The sequence below is a fragment of the Hylobates moloch genome, unplaced genomic scaffold (genome assembly GCF_009828535.3).
Source record: "Hylobates moloch isolate HMO894 unplaced genomic scaffold, HMol_V3 SCAFFOLD_4, whole genome shotgun sequence".
Taxonomy (NCBI): Eukaryota; Metazoa; Chordata; class Mammalia; order Primates; family Hylobatidae; genus Hylobates; species Hylobates moloch.
This window is the reverse complement of record NW_026652279.1, coordinates 140,651,652-140,667,106: the sequence shown is the minus strand read 5'-3', so window position 1 is coordinate 140,667,106 and position 15,455 is coordinate 140,651,652. Positions and strand designations below refer to the sequence as shown.

General features: G+C 35.8%; 1 long non-coding RNA gene across 1 annotated transcript in view; it reads left to right on the top strand.

The window, feature by feature from the left end:
- The window catches only part of LOC131383328 (uncharacterized), a 50,899-nt gene extending 38,974 nt beyond the window's left edge, over positions 1-11,925 (top strand). Inside the window, exons 5-6 of the long non-coding RNA XR_009213303.1 lie at positions 9,256-9,299; positions 11,628-11,925. This is a non-coding gene — a long non-coding RNA (uncharacterized LOC131383328). The remainder of the gene's footprint in view (positions 1-9,255; positions 9,300-11,627) is intronic.
- The last annotated feature ends 3,530 nt before the right edge of the window (positions 11,926-15,455 follow it).

Below are 15,455 nucleotides of genomic sequence, written 5' to 3'. Positions count from 1 at the left end.
GTGAAATCCATCTAAAAAAAAATATATATATACACACACACACATATATGCAATTGATTTTCCATGTAATCTTGTATGTTTCTTATATATTTTATATACTCCAAACATTTTCTTAATAGGAGTACATTGGCTTTACCAGACTGACAAAGGCCCCATGATATAAAAGAAAGTTAAGAAACCCTGGTTAGGTACAAATTACTTTCTATCTGTGTAAATAATAACATTCACTGGCCTTTGCTATTATGTTTTCACTTAAATAATTCTATTATTTTCAACTCATTTTTTCCTATTTTTAACACCTTTAACAAAATATATCATATATTATAAAATTCACCTATTTCTTGTGTAAAATTTGATAATTGTAATAACTTTATCAAGTGGTGCAATCATCACCATAAGTCACCTTTAGAACATTTTCATCTCTGCAATTAGATCCTGCATGCCCATTTATGGTCTTTAGCTCATTATTAGGCATATTGAATGAAATTGCATTCCACCTACGATGCAATTGATTATAAATATTTTTATGTTATAAAAGTGATTCCATAATAAAAATTCTGCAACAGTGCTGACACTTACCGTAGCATGACATTTTAGAAACAAAATTAATTAAAAAATACTCATTCCAGGTTAATGGTTACAAACATGCAATTAGAAGAAACACGTTCTAGTGTTTGATAGTACAGTAGTTTGACTATAGTTAACAATATATTATATATTTCAAAATATCTAGAAGAGAAGATTTGAAATGTTCCTAATACAAAGAAATGATAAATGTTCAAGGTGATGGATATCCTAAATACCTTGACTTGATCATTATACATTCTATACACATATCAAAATATTACACATATACACTATAAATATGTACAAATATGTATAAATACAAAAATTTAAAAATATTCATTCTAATTGATTCTGGCAGGAGTCATCAATGGATACAAAAACTAGTGTGAAAATGTTTGAGGAGTAACCAGATAGTTATGTAATCTCAAAATATCTTTCCATAAAGCATTTATTAATTATAATGGGTAAAACAATGTTAAAGTGGAGAAACACAACAAGCATCAACTTAGCCAAATGGTCAAGGTTAACATTACCAATAATAGGACAAATCAGCAGCAAATGCCTTCTAAGATGGTGCACCGAGAAGAACATAGCATCATTTGTCTGGTATTCTTGCCAAAAGTATATAATTTTAATCTAATCAGGAGGAAACATCAGACAAACTCCAATGTGAAGGACAGCATGCAAAATAATTGTCCCATACTCTTAAAAGCATCAGCTTCAGTGGGCACTGTGACTCATGCCTGAAATCCTAGCAATTTGGGAGGCCAAGATGGGAGGACCACTTGAGCCCAGGAGTTTGAGACCAGCTTGAGCAACATGGCAAGACTTTGTCTCTACAAAAAATTTTTTAAAAAATTAGCCAGGCGTGGTGGCACCTGCCCGTGGTTCCAGCTACTGGGCAACACAGTGAGATTCTGTCAAAAAAAAAAAAAAAAAAAAAGAGGCCAGGCGTGGTGGGAGGCCCAGGGGGGCGGATCACGAGGTTAAGAGATGGAGACCATCCTGGCCAACATGGTGAAACCCTGTCTCTACTAAAAATACAAAAATTAGCTGGGTGTGGTGGCACACACCTTAGTCCCAGCTACTCGGGAGGCCGAGGCAGAAGAATCACTTGAACCCGAGAGGCAGAGGTTGCAATGAGCTGAGATCATACCACTGAGCTCCAGCCTGGCAACAGAGCGAGACTCCACCTAAAAAAAAAAAAAAAAGTCAGCTTCATGAAACACACGAAAGACTTTCTATAAAGAAAGCCTCAGGAATTCCATAATATAGGCAAGTAAAGACATAAGGGCTGTATATTAAGTAATAGTATTATATCAGAGTTAATTTCCTAATTTTTATAATTATGCTGTGATGTAAGAAAATGTCCTTGGTTTTAGGAAATACACACTAAAGTGTATAGCAGGAAAAGACATGTCTACAACTTATCCTTTTAAAAATAAATTTTATGGTGTATATTTGAGAGTTACATGTTATGGTATACATACAGACATTAAAATCGTTACTATAGTGAAGCTGATTAACATATCTATTATCTCGCATAGTTTCTATTTTCGTGGTAAGAGCAGCTAAGATCTACTTAATTAAAAATTTCTAATGCAATATAATTTTATTGACTTTAGTCCTCATGTTGTACATTAGATCTCTAAACTTGTTCATCCTACATACCTTCTATTTGGAATCCTCTGACCGACATCTCCCCATTTCTTCCCCACTCCGCCTCCCCTGCCATGGTAACCACTGTTTTATTCTCTAGCTGTATGTATTTGAAGTCTTTTTTTTTTTTTTTAATTCCACTTGTAAGTGAGGTCATGCAATATTTTTCTTTCTCTGTCTGGCTTATTAAAATAATATTCTTCAAGTTGTTCCAAGTTGTGGAAAATGGCAGGCTTTCCTTTTTTATAAGGCCAAATATTCCAGTGTGTGTGTGTGCATATATATATATATATGCACACATACACACACATTTTCTTTATCCATTCATCTGTCAACAGACACTTAGATTGTTTTCATATCTTGACCATTGTGACTAATGCTGCAATAAACACTGGAGTGCAGATATCTTTATGAGGTGGTGATTTTGTCTTCTTTGGGTATATACAGAGAAGAGAATTTTCTGGGTCATATGGTAGTTCTATTTTTAATTTCTTTAGGAACCTCGCACTGGTTTTTGTAATGGCTATGCCAATCTTCATTCCACCAACTGTGTGCCAGGGTTCCTTTTCTTCCACACCTTGTGCCAATACTTACTATCTCTTGTCTTTTTGATAACAGCCATCTTTATGGGCGTGAGGTGATAACACACAGTGGTTTTAATATGCATTTCCCTTATTGTTAGTGAGGTTGAGCATCTTTTTATATATACCTCTTGGCCATTTTTATGTCTTCTTTGGAAAAATGTTTGTCTTCAACTTACTTGTAAATGGTTAAGAAAATGTATTTGCGTGGGGTGTGTGTGTGTATGTTTGTGTGTGTGTGTGTGTGTGTGGAGAGAGAGGAGGAGGAGGAAAAGAGGAAATAAAAATTAACATTTGGGAAATCTGGGTAAAGATTATTCTGAAATTCTTTGTACAGTTCTTGAAACTTCTATAAGTATTAAATTATGTTAAATGAGAAAAAAAGGCACTTAGTCTTAAGTGTACTCACTGTCATACTGAACACTGAGAGTTCTGATACCTCAATTTATACTCTACTATCAGTTATCTTTAGCTACTGGGGTAAATTTTCTCAATAGACTTTTTTTGATGTGCCCCATTTGCTTCTTTATTTGAGTCTTTGTGCTCTCTTGTTTTGTTTATTACTTCCCTAGGGCAGATGATGCTGAGTTTCAAACATATGGCCATTTTTATTTTCTGCCAATCACCTACAAAAAAATGCTAAGAAAGACCAATCGTTGTGATAAACTAAAATAAGGTATGGAAAATGTGGAAAAGAATGAGTCATGTATTTTGGGAGTCAGCAGCTTTGGTTGGCCACTGATTCAATTCACGACCTTGGAAAAAACCACGTCATTGCTTTATGCCCTATTCTCCTCATAATCTTTTCCCCAGAGCTTATATTACAGAGTGTTGACAGGATTAACTTATGATTGTGCATCTCTTTGAATCTCCATGATTTAGGTATTAAAGAAGTTGCCACAAATAAATATCCCTAAAAATAGTGTGCTTATGCAAATCCTCTTCTTGATATTTTGGTGGTGGTTTTAGAACTGTAAATGCTTTTCAGAAAACTCACAGTATTACTGTGAGTTTTCTGAACTCACATTGGCTTGTGGTATACTTTTTCCCTGTGGATATTGTATTATTGAGTATTATTATGGAGTATTATTAAAGACAATAGAAAATCATACAAGAGATTTATTAAATCTCCATTATGTTTCCTATTTTGCCTTTTCATTTCTAGACTGGAAGTGCCTAAATTTTAATTTTTTTCTTCCAGGTTTTTACCCTCTGCATCAGGCATACTATTTTTGCCTTGCTGGTGTCTATTCACTGTTTTTCTGGCATCAGCATGCTGAGTTTCTTTTAGGGAAATATGCCTCCCCCAACTTAGTTTATCTGATTTAATTGGGACTGACCCAGGCAGATGGGGTCCATGAAGCAGATCAGACCAATTAAAGCAGCACATGTCCTATCTACAGGAACGAAATATGATACCAAGGACCATAAGTCCCATGCATAACTCATACCAAAATTATTAAGAAATGGGTGGTCTCTTTCCACTGAGATTGCTAAACTGGGAAAATGGAAGTCTGGGCTTTCTAGCAGCTATCTCACTAACATGAGGAAAGAATATGTCTAAGCCTGTTTCCAACCGAGTTGAAAGCAGAGCTGAGAAATAAAAGGAAGAAGTTTCCTTTTATTTAACGATTATTTAAGCACCTAGATTGGGTATGCCTGTATAGAGATACCTGAGGTTTGCTAATGTGGGTCAATATATTTCCTTTCCTTTCTTCTGCCCTCCTTCCTCCTCTGTCTCCTTCTCTTTCTCCTTTTTCTTCCTCTTTTTCTTAAGTTTGTTGATATTGCTCTGACTAAATCATTTGGTGCATGTGGTAGAGATAGCTAGTTGCTTATTCAATATCCATTTTCCCCTTTATTCTCAGCAAAGTAACATCGGTTTTATTCAAGATGTCAATGGCCCCCACTTTAAAAATGCACTTCACAGCCTGTTTCATAGATAAGCATGACCATGTAACTACATACAGGCCAAACAGATATAGGCAGAAGTTATAGGATGGGATTTATTAGAAGGCTTTTATTAACAGAAGCTCAGATGAGTTCATTTGCTCCTTGCCCTTCTGCTTATTCCTGCTTGGAATCGACATATGATGGTTGTGTCATGGGACCAGCTGGAAACCTCTGTGGCTGGCAGTGCCTTCTGCCTGAGTATTACTTGCTCCCACTGGGCTCATTCCACTCACTTGGCCTGGCAGCCTGCACTCAGCTCGCGCTACCAGCCCGGATCCCACACCTGCCAAATGTGAGCCAGGCACAGAGTAGCAAGGGGTGTGTGTGCGAGCAAGTGCGGGGTCCAGCCGCTGTGCACATCCAAGCACATTGGCTGCTGCAGTGGGGCAGGCAGCTCCAGGCACTGGAATAGGTGCCGGCTGTGTGCAAGGTTGTGGCTAGATGAGATGTACTGCACGTGGCTTCTGCTGCAGGTACCTACATCTGGCCAAGGGGAACACAGTGCCACCAGGAAGCTTGGAGACACCACGAACCACAGAACCCCAAAGAGGGGGTGAGGTCATAGCCCTGGCTCGGGGAGCCCCCAGGTCTGGGATCCCCAAAGGGCCACAGCTCTTTTCTTCTTCTCTCTTCTTTCCTCATTGCCCGTAACATGGCGAGTGCAGGGGCATGTTTCAGCTCTGTTTGTGTTATAGCTCTTTTAATCCCGCCGTTAGCGGGTCCAGAGTTCTTGTCCCGCCTCCAGGAAGAATTAAGTGTGCAGATACCTGGAGGGTGAGCAAGGCAAAGAGGTGCTTTACTGAGTGCCAGAAAAGCTCAGAGGAGACCCTCAGTGGGTAGCTCCTCTCCGAAAGCAGGTTGTCCAGTCATTTGCCGAGTCGGGTGGAGTCCGAGGTTTTTACGGGCTTCAGAGGGGAGAAAGTGCATGCTGATTGGTCCATAGGCAGCCATGGGTGGGCCCAGAAAATGTACCATATATTCTCACTCCAGTCCACAGAACTGTCAGCCAAGCCCCCAGGCTTCAGGCCATCCCTGGCTTGAAGGTGGGACTTCACTGGGAACCCGCCCCTTTTTCCCCAGGAGCCTATCTGCCTCCCTCTGCCATCAACCTGCCATCCCTGAACAGCAGAGGCTGTTCATGCCTACGGGTGCCTACAGGCCCATGCAGAGCTGCCCTTAACCCTCCTTGGTCTCCCTCCCATGCTTGTCGGAGCCGAAAAGTCCAGAGGGGGCCCAAGTGGCAGGTGGCTGGTGTCAGCACTGCCCAGAGCATGCACACACCCAGCCAGGTCAAGACAGTGCCTGGGCTAGGCCACAACCTTGCTCCAAAATTGGAGCAGGGGCCAGGAGTTGGGAGAGGCCAGGCAGTGGGAGCAGGAATTTCCGAGCATGTGGGTGCACAGGAACTTCCCAGCCCCCAAGAGTGCAGAGATGCCCAGGTCCACAAATGCTGCTGTGCAGCCACAGCTGCACCGGGGAGCACAAGGCTCCCCCACTCTGCCAACTCAGAAGGGCTTCTGCCTGTTGCCAGCTCTTGTTGGTCTGTGGAGCATGCAGCCCTGGCTGCGCCTCCCCTGCTGCGGCGAGCATCATGGCAGTGGCCACTCTAGCTGGGCCACCACTGTCATCAGTTGCAATTCCAGTGGCCATCTTATAACCTTGAGGATGAAAGAAGTGTATTAAGAAAGGCCTAGGCCTAGATTCCTGTTGTCTTTGTGGAACTCCTTATCAGTGTGGATCACCCATTTCTGAACATTTTTTCTGTAAAATAATATACTCTTAGGCATTTAAGTCATTGTAGTTAGGTCTCTATTTCTAGTAGCTGACATTTCTAGATAATATGATACATCTCTGCAATCAGGCATCAGTGGTACTTCCTGAAATACTTTGGTTTATTTCGTGTGGATGTAATATAAGGAGAAATTATATAAGAATATCTTTGCTTAAAATGATAGATATTTCTCTTTATTTTTCCTCATTTATGAATTTTAGGTGAGAAGCAATCAATAATGCTGGCCACTACTACCTCAACTTTTTAATCTCATCTTTTCCATATTATGACAAAAAAGTTGGATAGGTCAACGTGTGGCAGGTTAGAATCACAAAGCTTTGCCAATATGAGCTTGTAGAGATCCTCAACTTTTTACCTTTTGTTTATATTTGTCTATTATTGTCCCATTTTAGGCCATCATCATTTAGTCAGTTACTTGGGGCTTCCTGTATCTAAATCTTTTTCATTAAGCCCAATTATCTGCACTGACATCTAATAACCATTCAACATACATTCTGATTTTTTAAATTACTTTAAAAACAACTACGTAAATGAACTGGAGAGTAACTAAAATCAGGCAGAAGCTGGATATAACAGTTAAAGGAAAAAAGTGGCAACAGATGAGATATAGCAGTAGAAAGAAATTAGCTATCAGTCATCAAAAGACATAGAGAAACCTTAAATGCATATTACTAAGTGAGAAAAGCCAATCTGAAAAGGCTACATACTGTATGATTCCAGATATATGACACTCTGGGAAAAGCAAAATTAGAGACACCGAAAAAGATCAATGGTTGCCAAAAGTTGTGGAGAGGGAGGGATGAATTGACAGAACACAGAGGATTTTTAGGGCAGTGAAACTATTCTGTATGATACTACAATGGTGAATAAATGTCATTATATATTTGTCAAAATCCATAGAATGTACAACACCAAGAGTGAGTTCTAGTGTAAACTATGCATTTTGGGTGATAACAATGTGTCAGTGTAAGTTCAATTGTAACAAATGTTCTAATGTGGTGTGAAATGTCCATCGTTAGGGAGATTATGCGTGTGGGGACAGGAGTATATGGGAAGTCTCTGAACTTTCTGATCAATTCTGCTGTGAACCTAAAACTGCTCTAATAAATAAAGTTTATTAATTTAAAAATTTTATAATCTTCCAAGAAATATGATAGAATCCAAAGTCTCTACAATATGATTTTTACAAGAACACATAGAAAATTACTACATACGGGCCATACTTACAAGAAAAGACAATCAATGAAGACCAACTTCGTGATGACTCAAATGTTGGGATTAGCAGAGGATTTTAAAGCAGCTGTTATGCTGTGCTCAAGGATGTAAGAGAAAATATGCCCATAGTGATTGAACAAATAGGAAATATCAGAGAAAAAAACTAAAAAATAGTATCTGAAATTAAAAAAATACTGTATGGGCTTAACAGCAGTTTAAAGATGATGAAAGTCACTCAACTTGAGGATACAGCAATCAAAATTATCTACTCAGAGAAACAGAGAGAAAAAAAGATGTAAATTAAACTGAAAAAAAAAAACAAACCCTCAGGGTCCTGTGAGACAATTGAAGAAAACCTAATACATGTAAATTAGATTTCTAGAAAGAGAAGTAAGTGGGAATGAACCTGAAAAAATATTTGACTTAATAATTTGTTAAAAAACATAAATGTACAAAATCAAGAACTCAGACAACCTCAACTAGAAAAATATGAAGAAAATAATATCATAATCAAGTTGCTGCAAATTGAAGAGAAAAAGAAAATCTTGAATGTGGCCAGAGTAAAATGACACATCACATATAGGAGAATCATGATATGAGTGACTACCAACTTTTCTTCAAAAACAATGGAGACCAAAAAGACAGTGGCACAACACTTTTAAAAGGCTAGAAGAAAAGTACTATAAAACTTATATCCATGGAAAAGATCCTTCAAAAATAAGAAATACACATATTTTCAAATAAATATAAACTAAACCTTCCACCAAAGAAATAAAAATGTATATGTATAAATAGATATGTACAAGAATGTTTGTAGCAGCTTTATTCTTAATTCTTAAAGCAAAACAGTATCTACAAGAGCATGGTTGGTGTATTCATGCAATGGAAACTACTCAAAAATAAAAATGAATGCAATACGGATATATACAACATGGATGAATCTCTAAAACAATGTTGAGTGAAAGAAAGCTTATGCAAAAGAGTACATGCTGTATGATTCGATTTACAGATTCTATTTTAGAACAATGGTTGTCTATGGGTGGAGGGGTGGGCATTCACTGTGAAGGGAACATGAGGCAACTTTTGTGGTGGTGGTATTTTTCTGTATTTTCTTTCTCAGGTTAGTCATTTGTTCAAATTCATGGAATAGTACACTTAAGAAATGTGCATGTCACTATATGTAAATTTTATCAAGACATAATATAAACAAATAATGAACTCATGTTAATGACAACAAAACTATAATCATGACACTTCTACATATCATAGTGGCTTATTCACTCTTTTGTCACACTTAAGTGTAATGTGCTCAGCTAAACATTCCATTATCATGGAAGGATGGTATTTTATTGAGGGTAAAGTGGATATTGGATAAATTGCATTTGTGTCACAGAGAGTAAGTTGGTGGACAGATTTCTAATTATGGATTCAATCTTTTAGTCAGTTCTAGTTCTATTCAGAATTCTAATTTTTCCTTATTTTTTCTAGGAAATTGTCCTTTTCACCTAAATTTTTGAATATCTTGGCATGAGGTAAGATTCTCTTTATGCTCTTTTAAATGTCTATTGTATTTATAGCAAGGTAATTTTTTAAACTAGGAGGTGATCCTGGTTGGATCACATTCTCTCTGTTGGAATGCCATTGCGTCCTGATTTTGAAGTGTTGGAAGTATCCAGGCCAGATATATCACCAACCTAGTTTTAGTCTAGTTTTTTGGAATGAGTTTTCATAATACACACACACAGATAATATAAATAAAGACTAAAAACCTACATAAGTAAAGGCTTGAGGTTTTGATTTATGAGATATTCCCTCCTCCCTACCATGGCTGCCAGAAGCCTCAGCTCATGCCCTTATGACTCTGATTTGAATTTTCTTTTTCATTTCTGTTACTAGTGGGATAGTACTTTCTTTGTTGCAAGCTTAACTGGATTTTAAAACAATTTTCCCATCAATTCTGAGAAGAAAAATGTCTAGCATTAATGGTTATAGAAATAAAAATGAAAATAAGTGAATCAAGCATTTTACTCAAAGGATTGACAAGGAATTACAAAATAAGCAAAGGAAAGCAGAAGAAAGGAATTAACACGATAAAAGCAAAAATTGGTGAGTTAGAAAGCTAAAAGAAAAAGTAGAGCTGAAGAATACAATTATAGAATAATTTGAAAAATCAGTAAACTAGCTAAGATAATCAAGAAAAAAGAATACAAAATAAAGAGGAAAATAAGTAAGAAACAGAAGAACTTAGAATCATGAGACTAGTTTGCTTAAAACTACACCAAAATGTTAGAACACCTGAAAAAAAAGTATAATTTTCTAGGAAAATTATTTATGAAAGCTGAACTCTGAAGACAGAAAACTTTTAAAGAGATCAACTACCATAGGAGAAATAGAGGAAGTAAAGACCTAACTCTTTAAAAGGCCCAGATCCAGACAGCTCTAGGGGAATTTAACTAAACTTTTTAAAATCATGTAATTCCAGTGCTGTTTTAAAATGTTCCAGAGCAAGAAGAAAAAAAACTACTGAGTTCATTTTTATAAAGTGAGTAAATACTGATTCACTATCTGAAAAGAATGCACAGAAACCTGTATACTGATCTATATGAATATTGGTTCAAAAATATTAAACAAATGATATCAAAGAGAACCCAGCATGGCAATAAAAAAATAAACTATCACCATTTGGGATTTATTCCAATAATGCAAGAAAGCTTCAGTATTAGAGTTGTCAACCTAAATAACATAGAGAGAGGATCTCTTTAAAAAAATGCTATTTATTCGAGAATGGATATTGCAATGGGAATACATGTGCCACAGTAAACTGTGTGCGTATTCAAGGAGTTAAAAAAAGAAAAAGGTTTTGTTTTTTAATTAAAAAGGAGGATTAAATAATTGTTTTGAGATAATTATCCTTGGCTACAAGGATCGATAACAAGAGTGACACCAGTCTCAGATTGGACAGGCAGCTGCTAGGCAGACAACCTTGCAGAAGTATTTTTTTGTGTGTAAGATTGCAATGCCCTTTGTGCAAGGTTGTGGTTTTTGCAGTCTTTTGTGATAGTTCTTGTTGTCAGGCATTCATGCATGACAACTCTCCCTTCATGGCCTTCCCTGACTCCATTTGTCAGGGTTTTAACACAAATAACTCTCATTTTGATTCTGACAACTTTCACAGATCTTTATTAGTACATATAATATTAATACATATATACAAGGAAAAATCATATAATCCTGAATCATATAATGACCTCCACAGATGGTGAATAGGCATTTGACAAAATTCAACAACTACTTATTATTTAAAAAATTTAATGAAATATAAATCCATTGATATTTCCTTAAAATGAAAATTATACCTATCCCTGACCAAAAGTTAGCATCATAATTATGATCAAACTTTACAAGCATTTATCATTAAAGCCAGGGACAAGACAAGTCTTCCAACTCTCATCGCTATAATTATTATTGTACTCTAGCTACTGAAAAAATAAATAATACAAGAGAAATAAATTTGAGGTACAAAATTGGAAAGAATTTAAAACTATGACTATTAGTATTACTATTAGTACATAGAAAATCCAAGATAAGGATAGAAAAATTCATTAGGGTAGTGAGGTAGAAAATAAAGAGCTTTCTTATATACATATTACAATATAATATGTAATTTTAAAAATCCAATTTATAATAGCAACAAAAAAGATAAAACTAAAAAGAATGCAATATATGTATACAAACAACTGTAAATTACCTCTGAAAGACATTAAAAAATAGAAAAGAATTAGTATTATATATATACATTTTTACAAATTTTACTTAAAATACTAATAAAAAGCAATAACAAATATCAACTTTGTTTTCAGCACACAGTTTGATCCTAAAACTCATATGGAAGAATAAACAGTCAAATAGCCAGGAAAGCTCTGAAAAGGAAGAGCAATGAAGAAGGCCCAGAATTACAGAGCAATAAAACAAATTGTATAAGCACCAATGATTACAGTAAAAACTACAGAAATAGAAGCATAAGAAAATTTACTATTTGACATAGGTGGTACTGGAACATTTTGGTAACCATTTGGAAAAACAGAATTGGATCCTTAACTCACACTGTACTTTATTTGTGAATAAAGTCCACATCTAAATATTTCAATGAAAATTTAATAAAACATGAAAATACTAGAAGAAAACATGGGAGAGTTCTTTATAATATGGGGGTGGGGATGGCTTTTCTATGACCCCAAATCTAAAAGGCATTAAACAAAATTGATAAATTTGGCTATGTATATATGAAAACTTCTGCATGTCAAATAAAAAACATAAGACAAATGACTTAACAAAGTGGCAACACATATCACAAAGGGCTAATCTCCCTACTCAATAAAGGCCTTCTACAAATTAACAAGGAAAGGATCCCAAAAGTGAGCAAAAACTATGAGCAGAAAGTTAACAGAAAGGAAATACAAATGGCTTTGACACATTCAAAAGATGTTCAACTCACTCATAATAAGAATAGTACATTATACTTAGAGGACACATTTTTCATCTATCAGACTGGCAAACATCAAAAGTTAGATAAGACTCAGTTGGCAATATTGTGAGGAAATAGACATATTGCTCCTGAGGGAGTATAAGTAGCTATAATTTTCATAGTAAGTAATTTGGCAATATCCATCATTATTACAAATGCTTATGTCCTTTTACCTAGCAATCCCACTTTTGGGACTTTATCCTTCAGACACATAGACTTCACATGTAGAAAATGGCAAATATATACAAGTTCATTATTGGAGAATTTTCTGTAATTGAAAATGGAAACAACTCAAAAAATTTATTAAGTGGGAATAGATCAATTATTATATATTCTTACAATTTGTCTGCTATACACTACACACGCCTAAAAAAAAGGAGTAAGGCCTCTACTATAGACTTATGCGAATGTTTCCAATATATATTAGTAAAAAGAGCAGGATACAGAATAGTGTGTATGATATGCTATTTTTGCATAAGAAAAATTCGATTAGAATAAGATTTTATGTTCATATATGTCTGTATATTCATAAAGAAATTCTGAAAGGATACATAAGAAACTAATAATGGGCCAGACGTGGTGGCTCACGCCTGTAATCCCAGCACTTTGGGAGGCCAAGGCGGGTGTATCACTTGAGGTCAGGAGTTTGAGAACAGGCTGGCTAACATGGTGAAACCCAATTTCTACTAAAAATACAAAAAATTAGCTGGGCGTGGTGACGCACACCTGTTATCCCAGCTACTCAGGAGGCTGAGGCAGGAGAATTGCTTGAACCAGGAGATGGAGGCTGCAGTGAACCTAAATTGCACCATTGCACTCCAGCTTGAGCAACAAGAGCAAAATTCTGTCTCAAAAAAGAAAAAAAGAAAAAAAAAAAGAAACTAATAATGGCATTTATCTGTGTCTTTGGAAGGGCTGAGAATTGAGTGAATGGGAATGTATTTAAATTATGTGTTTAATTTCATGTGTAAGAAATTTGAAGCGTGTCATATTTGTCTTTTTTATCTGTTATGTTTTATGCTTGTAGCTGGAAGGTTTCCATTTTAGTTTACTCCAGAAATCTCTGTTACTAACTTTTTTTTTTTTAGTAAAGGCTATTAGCAAAATAAATTGAATAGCTGAGTGCAGATGAGTGCAGTGGCTCACACATGTAACCCCAACTCAGGAGACTGAGGTGGGAGGATTGTTTGAAGACAGGAGTTTGAGACTAGTCTGGGCAACATAGCAAGACCCTGTCTCTACAAAAAATTTTTAAAATTAGCCAGGCATAGTGGAATGCATCTGTAGTCCTAGCTGCTTGGAAAGCTAAGGCAGGAGGATTGCTTTACCCCAGGAGTTTGAGGTTGCAGTGAGCTATGATCACATCACTGTACTCCAGCCTGGGTGATAGAGCGACACTCTTGTCTCTAAAAAGATTATAATAAAAGAAAAAGAAAAAAAGAAAAATAACTTGAAATTATGTAATTTTAATTGACACTTGTACATGAAATATCATTAATATCTTTTTATTTAGAATGGATTTATTATTTCAACCTACAGTATGAAGTTTTTTGTTTACTAATACATTTTTATTATTTAAATAACAACTACATTATTTTTCAGAATCCAGTAGTTTTTTTTTCCTTTTCCTTGGTACTCATTGGTTATAACACAGTAGCTTTAAAAGGCAAATTTTCTTCAGTTAGTTGAAAATAATAAAAAAGTATGAGCTCCCTCTGCTGGCTCTGAAGTGGCATATCAAGGTAAATTTTGTTTATTTGGAAACAAACTGGCACATGGTACATGCCATTAACGCAATTTGCTAATATTAGGGAGAATAATTTTAAACTGTGTTTTCCATAATTTTATAAAAGTTAAATTATGCTAGTGTGCCACTAATATTGGCAAGTAAGATTAGCATTTCAATATAAATGTTAAAGTTGTATTCATTATGTGCCTGAGCTATTTGGTATATCCCTATATAGTACCATATAAGTGTGTTGAACAGGAAAAGTTTCTGCATGCACCACAATAGGTACAGGAGGATTTGTTTTAAAATTTATTATGACTTTTGAATTGCAGTAATCATAAAACCTATGTTGTGTTAGTATATTAATATTTAGTTCATTAAAAATACCATAGTTTTTGTTGTTGTTGTTGTTGTTGTTTTGAGACACAGCCCAAGTAGAGTGCAGAATCACCCGGGTTTAGACGATTCTCATGCCTCAGCCTCCGGAGTAGCTGGGATTACAGGTATGCTCCATGACACCCAGCTAATTATTTTGTATTTTGTATTAGAGACGGAGTTTTACCATGTTGGCCAGGCTGGTCTCAAACTCCTGGCCTCAAATGATCTGCCCACCTCGACCTTCCAAAGTGTTGGGATTACAGGCATGAGCTTCCGCGCCTGGCCCGTATGCATAGTTTGAAGCTAGGAGAAATAGAAAATATTTGCATAGTAAGCAGTGACATATCATTCTGAGTATAAATTTTTTTGTCATGACACATAATCTCTGATGCATTGATTTATGATGTACTTTGCAAAATTTCAAGATACTTTTATTTTTATAATTTGTTTTTATCTTCCAGATCATTGATCTGTGTCTCAGTGGTAATCACCTCATCTTTCTATTTATCTACTAAATTCTTTAACTTTTTGTGTTGTACTTAAATCTGCTTAAGGATGCCTTTTAAAAAATTCAAATTTTCATCTCTCTTTTACAAGTTTTACTTTCCCCTTGTTTCTTCTGACTGATATTCCTCTCTCAAATTGCTGTCTCTTACATAAGATGTTATTTTTCTTGGTCGGCTCATAAGCTCAATTCTGATTGTTGAAATACTGGGAATTCCACACGTGGTGGAAGGCAAAGGTGTTTCTAGTCAGGGGTGCACTGAAGCCAGTTGTCACTAGCTCATGAGAGCTGATTATTAATTTTTCAAGAATTCTTCAAGCTAGTTGTTAAAGACAGATTTTATTAAAGCTGACATATAAACTTACATTACTTATATTAAAAACCAACACAATTTTCAAAATCACTTCCTAATTATTTAACTTCATTTTATTATTATTTATGCTCCTCAGGTAATTTACACCGACTGCATCTGTATGGTAAAAATATAGTATAATGGGGTGCTGCTGTGAATCTCCTTCCAATTCTGCATTCTGTGATATCATAGTGGTAAC